Source organism: Mus caroli, unplaced genomic scaffold (assembly GCF_978045245.1).
Source record: "Mus caroli unplaced genomic scaffold, Mus_caroli_1 scaffold_12, whole genome shotgun sequence".
Taxonomy (NCBI): Eukaryota; Metazoa; Chordata; class Mammalia; order Rodentia; family Muridae; genus Mus; species Mus caroli.
The window spans coordinates 48571695-48578561 of NW_028227267.1; the positions used below are offsets into that span (position 1 = coordinate 48571695).

General features: G+C 41.0%; 2 pseudogenes; both read left to right on the top strand.

The window, feature by feature from the left end:
- The first annotated feature begins 719 nt into the window (after positions 1 to 719).
- On the top strand, positions 720 to 1246 carry LOC147001853 (T cell receptor alpha variable 9-2 pseudogene; annotated as a pseudogene).
- A 4676-nt stretch (positions 1247 to 5922) lies between these two features.
- Positions 5923 to 6577, top strand: LOC147001854 (T-cell receptor alpha chain V region 2B4 pseudogene; annotated as a pseudogene).
- Positions 6578 to 6867: the final 290 nt, after the last annotated feature.

Genomic DNA, 6867 nt, shown 5'->3' on the forward strand with positions numbered 1-6867 from the left:
TGACCACGAATAACATCTAAACAATTATATGCAAACAGTTGTGAACATGGTAACAATAAACTAGAAGAATTTCTATCATTATTACATTTAATCTCAGAATTTTCTTAGTAGAAGCAAGAAAAGAAATTTATATTTTAAATACATAGAGTGTAATGTAAACACCGAGAGAAGCTGAGTGCAGATGAAGGCAGAAAGTCAAGTCTGTTGTGTAGACTTAGCTCACTGAGCAAGCTGGTTTATGTTAGCAAGACATGTTTCAAGGGAGAAGGGGAACCTTTTCCAAAAATTTAGGTCACTCCATGGAATTCAATAACTTGTGTATCTTCACCTTTTCTGAAATTTAGGAATATTGAGTACTTTTTATAGAGTGTGGTGTCTCTCCTTTAATAAAAAATTCCATAAAATTGATATTCTCTTAGAAGAGAGAGAGAGAGAGAGAGAGAGAGAGAGAGAGAGAGAGAGAGAGAGAGAGAGAGAGAGAGAGAGAGAGAACAAACATGACAAACATGACCTTTGAAGTACAAGAGATCCCTCGACTCTAACCAAGAGTTCATTGCATGGGTCTTTTAGCAAATATTGCTACACTTAACTTGGTTTACTCTCTGGTCACTAGAGGGCGCAGTATCCCAACGCTATAGCATTTCCTCTACACATTCAAGTTTAGACTAATTGCTTCTCTCTGTGTTTTCCACATGCTAAGAATCATGAACACTGTCGAGATGGGTCTAAAGATGAACTCTTCTCCAGGCTTCATGACTGTGATGCTCCTCATATTCAGTAAGTAGAGTGACCTTAAACTTCTCACGTTTTTATGGCAGAAAAATGTTGAGCCCTAACTTCATCTAAGAGCTTGGTCTTTAATGACATTCATATCAGTTTTTGTTTTGTTTTGTTTTGTTTTTATTCCCCAGCAAGGGTCCATGGAGACTCAGTGACTCAGACGAAAGGTCAAGTGGCCCTCTCAGAAGAGGACTTTCTTACTATACACTGCAACTACTCAGCCTCAGGGTACCCAACTCTGTTCTGGTATGTGCAGTATCCCGGAGAAGGTCCACAGCTCCTCTTTAGAGCCTCAAGGGACAAAGAGAAAGGAAGCAGCAGAGGTTTTGAAGCTACATATGATAAAGGGACCACCTCCTTCCACTTGCGGAAAGCCTCAGTGCAAGAGTCAGACTCGGCTGTGTACTACTGTGCTCTGAGTGACACAGTGACACAAACCACAGGGGGAACTGAGCACAAACTCTGAATAGCAGGGGGCTGGCTGCTGAACATCTGGGATTGCTTTGGTTCCTCCTCTATGTGCTATGTGACTCTCGTCTTCTCTCATGGGCACAAAATTCATATGAACAGCCACAGCAGAAAGAACAAGAGGCAGACTCTTCCATACTTGTCTTGACAGGGACTAAACCAAAATCTTATGCAAAAATACCTCATGCAGAGCTAAAGGAGCCTCACAGTAAAGCTCTGTGAGTAAGGAAGTGGTCTGACTGCTTGTCGAAGCAGATGAAGTCTGTCCTCCACATTTTCTTCTACAGCTCTGGTAGAACTAGCTGTATTTTATATTTGCAGGGAACAAGATGTGCCAGGAAAGGGGCTTCTGCATAATGACTTCTGCAAGTCTGGAGGGAGAAGTCACAGGATGTAGTGCAGGCATCACCCGAACAAGGCCTTAGATTCCTCTGAAGGACTGAGCACCTCCCTGGCAGCTGACCAAAGCTATTTATTTTCTTTTTTAAAAGTAAATATAATTACATCACTCTATTTACTGTAGTAACCAATTAGGAGGCTCAATTCTGTGGAGGATTGTTTGTCACTCTTGGCCCTGTGATTGTTTGCTTATGGGTGGAGCCTCATGAGATTTCCCCTCTCCGTGTTACCAAGTCTATTAGTGTTGAGTTTCTTCAGGACTTATTTAGATGCAGAGAACAAGTGAGGTGCCCAACCCCAAATTGATACATTTACGACACAACTCCTTCCCTTAAGGGAAGAACATGGAAGAGGGAATGGAAAGATTGTAGGAGCCAGAGGACAAGGAAAGTTGATATGAAGTTATGTTCCCTACAAATGACATGGAAACCTCACTCAAGAGATAGGCTTTTAAAAGTGTATGGTTAGAGGTTACTATGGTAACTGGTTAAACCTCTCTTACCTTTACTTTCTCTTCTGTGACTATTAGGTTCTTCCCAAGCTCACTCTTCGTCTGGATGTCCTAATTTTGCAGAAGCTCAGACTACTGAAGAAAATTGTAGATATGTTCATGTGTATTAATACAAACGGTAATAAAGGTCCATGGATTAACGTATTTTCTAATCTTCATGAAAAGGCCAAGCAGACCACTTTGGGGAATGCTACCTCTTTTCAGCAGTAATTCAAACTTCCTGCTGTGTCTTTCTGGCCATGCCATGGGTCATCTCTGCCAGGGTCCCAGCCCACTGGGTTGGACTCAGTATGAGAGAGCCAGACCCCACACAAGTTTATCACCTTGTTTAGACTCCACCCCTAAACAACCAACCATAGTGCTGAGAAGGAGAAGCAATCCTCCATTGGTGTCTGCAAGATCTAGAGCCAGCTCCATGTGGCTCTGCCCCTTCTGAACCTTCATAGAGGAAAAGGAGGGTGAAGTGGGATGATCTTATTTCAACCACGGATGTATTTTTAAAAACTGAACTGAAGCTAGAGGTGAAAAACTCAATAAACTGAAAAAAATTCAGAGGATTTATTCATAGATAGCATTTAAAATGTTTAATTGTTTTAATACTTTTAATACAAAAGTTGATTGTCAGCAAAAACTCAGAATTTTATCAAACCATTAAAAGACAAAGTATAAGAGCCACATCGTGCTATCAAGGAAACAGATGAATATAAAACCCCTTGAACTGAATATCCAGGAACTTTGGTACACTTTGAAATGATAAAATCTGTGAATTATGAGCACAGAAGGAAAAGAACCCAAGTTCAAAGATCTAGAACATATCTTAAGTGAATCATAGAGGAAAAGAGCCCCCAAACCAAGGAAAGAAATGTCTATCTGGGCATAAGGGGTACAGAGAACACCAGATAGATAACAGCAGAGAAGAAATTCCCCGAGAATTACAGGGAACAAAGCAAAACATAGAAAACAAAATGGTTATTGGAATCTTCAGGAGAGAAGCCACAAATCACAAACAAAAGGAAGAACATCATAATAGCAGCTGACTCCTGTGAAAATTTTAAAAGACAGAAGAAATTTGAGCAGTATATCAAGTCCTAAAAAGACTATGAATGCCAACCCATAATCTCTGGGATACATTGAAATAGTCCTAAGGGAGAAATTTATAGCATTAAATGTTTTCCCATATCTGTGTATGTTAGCTCTGAATTTAGACATGTGTGTTTCATTTGGAATTCCCATAAAGGACCTGAAATTACAAAGGGGCCGAGGTGGGTTGGTGGGAAAAGGGGTTGTTTCAAGGAAAGGTTGAAAGAAGCATCAATATAAAATGTTTTAAAAGGAATGGTAAAACAGAATGGATTAATAATTAAATGGAGAAAGAGGGTGATAGGATAGAGGAGTGGTTACTGGGAGGGAAATTATCACTAAAGACTGAAAAAGTTACATGAAAACCCACTACTGTAGAAGCCTCCTTCCCAAAGGATCCATAGACCCTAAGAAAGGAACATCTGAAATTTAAATAAAGTGGTTATTAATTCTTTGAGAATTTCATACAATTTTATTCATAGTTTAATTGTATTCATCCTCCTTCTTCAACTCCCCCCAAATCCACTCCACCTCCCTACCTGCCCAACTCCTCTCTCTCTCCCTCTCCTTCTTCCTCCCCCTTCCTCCCCCCTCTCTCTCACAGTTTCTTTTATTCTCACTCTCATTCTCTCTCTCTCTCTCTCTCTCTCCCTCTCCCTCTCCCTCTCCCTCTCCCTCTCTCCCTCTCTCCCTCCCTATCCCTATCCCTATCCCTATCCCTATCTCTATCTATCTCTATCTATCTCTATCTCTATCTTGTATAAAGTGTGGTTTGCATTGGCAACTACTGTTGCATGTGGAGTCTGCCCTGCTGTGTGGTCCGTATACCAGGAATCGCACCTTTATAAATGTACTGGCTAGTTTTGTGTCAACTTGACACAGCTGGAGTTATCACAGAGAAAGGAGCTTCAGTTGAGGAAATGCCTCCATGAGATCCAACTGTAAGGCATTTTCTCAATTAGTGATCAAGGGGGAAAGGCTCCTTGTGGGTGGGACCATCTCTGGGCTGATAGTCTTGGTTCTATAAGAGAACAGGCTGAGCAAGCCAGGGGAAGCAAGCCAGTTAGAAACATCCCTCCATGACCTCTGCAACAGCTCCTGCTTCCTGACCTGCTTGAGTTCCAGTCCTGACTTCCTTTGGTGATGAACAGCAGTATGGAAGTGTAAGCCGAATAAACCCTTTCCTCCCCAACTTGCTTCTTGGTCATGATGTTTGTGCAGGAATAGAAACCCTGACAAAGACAAATTGGTACCAGCTCATTGGATAAACACTTTTTTGTGGGGAGAGCATAGAGAGGAGGCATCTAGATCCCTCAGTAGCATAAAGAACTCCAGTTTATTATGCTATGTGTACTGGCTAGTTTTGTGTCAACTTGACACAGCTGGAGTTATCACAGTTGGAGCTTCAGTTGAGGAAATGCCTCCATGAGATCCAACTGAAGGCATTTTCTCAATTAGTGATCAAGGGGGAAAGGCCCCTTGTGGGTGGGACCATTCTTGGTCATGATGTTTGTGCAGGAATAGAAACCCTGACTAAGACAATAAAGAATCTAACTCGCCTCCCACCAGCTATTATGCTAGTTTCTCTCAGCTAAGGATGGAATTTTTGATCCCTCCCATCTTCCATACAAGAATTATGTCAGTATTGAGCTTGCACAGGTCATATGCATGCTGTCACAACACACACACACACACATATATATATATATATATATATATATATATATATATATATATATATATATATATGCCTCATTGGTTTTGTTTTGAAAACAGTCTCCTTGAACTCATCCACCACCCCTGGCTCTTTCAATTCTTCCATTCCCTTTTCTGTAAAGAACCTTGAGTCTTTATGGACGTGATAGGATATAGATGCCCTATTTAGGACTGAGCACTCTCTGCACACTGACTAGTTGTGGGTCTCTACGTTAATTGCCACCTACTATTAAAAGAAGCTTCCCTAATGAGGGTTGTGTGACATCATGACTTGGGGATATAACAACATGGCATTACCAGTCATTTTAAAGGCTAAGTCCACTTAATAATATACTAGGTTCTAGGTCCCATGACCTATCTAGTTACATGTCATTTAAAACCTGATAATGGGATAATGTAGGGGTGTATGAACTAACACCGAGCATAGATAAAAACATAAACTGTGATTTGATTGTAAGAGCTTTAGAAACATTACAAAAATGTGACTAGGGAAATAAATAAGTTGCCATTTGGTGGAAAATGTAAGCATAAGTACACACGTACATAACATGAGCAAATGGCTTAAATTTCTCACCTGACTAAACCATCACCTGTTTTAATAGTTCACATAAGAAGAATCTGTGCTTGAAGTATTTCTTTGACACTAAGGTGAATCCACAGGATGGCAGTATCTTCTCAAAGACCCAGAGGCACTTTCTCATATGGTCCTAACACTCTGTGTGTGTGTGTGTGTGTGTGTGTGTGTGTGTGTGTGTGTGTGTGTGTGTGTGTGTGTTGGGGAGTGGTTTAGAGGAAGGTGGAAGGCTTTTGATGTAGTAGTGAAAATTAGGACCTTCTTTCTAATTGGATGAACAGTTGGTTTTTTTTTTCTTTCTTTCTTTTTATGCATCTTCAAGCAGAAGAACTGAAACTGCCTAAATACCACTCCTTTTCCTGGCTTGAAGTGTGAATCTTCAGTGAAAAGAGTAATGCATTCCTTACATGTTTCACTAGTGTTCGTCTGGCTTCAACTAGGTGGTGAGTTTGGTCATTTCTACAGGAATATAAAAATACAATATATAAGGGTATTGCCTATTTTAGGCTGGAGGGTAAAAATGCTAATATTCTCATGCTGCAACAAAATTGGGTGGGAGGCATATGGAAAAGCAATTCTAGAATGTTAACATCCAAATGCATCCAGTCTTGACCGTCTGACCTTTGTCTTTCTGCACAGGGGTGAGCAGCCAGGAGAAGGTGCAGCAGAGCCCAGAATCTCTCATTGTCCCAGAGGGAGCCATGAATTCCCTCAACTGCACTTTCAGCAACAGTGCTTCTCAGTCCATCTGGTGGTACCAACAGCATCCTGGGAAAGGCCCCAAAGCACTAATATCCATATTCTCTAATGGCAACAAGAAAGAAGGCAGATTGGCAGTTTACCTCAATAGAGCCAGCCTGCATGTTTTCCTGCACATCAGAGACTCCCAGCCCAGTGACTCCGCTGTCTACTTCTGTGCAGTGAGCACACAGTGCTCCCCAGGCACCTGCAGCCTGCACCCAAACATAGTTGGCTTCTGCAGGTCTGAGCTAGAGTTCAGAACATCAGGGGGAGAAATCCTGCTTATTCTCTTTGTCCTCCACATGTAATGGGAGTTGAGAGCCACACAAGAGAGGGTTTGACTTATGGGGATACAACTTTATTATTCTGAGAATGCATAGTACACATATTGGTATGGCTGAAATATTTTTCATTTTATTTTAATTGAAAAAATGCATATACTATATCCTGATCATGATTTGTACTCCTCCAATTCCTTCCATATTCTCCCCCACCTCCCCATACAACAAATACTATACCTACTTTCTCTATATATCTTTAGAAAACTATCAGGCAAATAAAATAATTGAAAGAAAGAAAAGGCACAGGCTACACACAT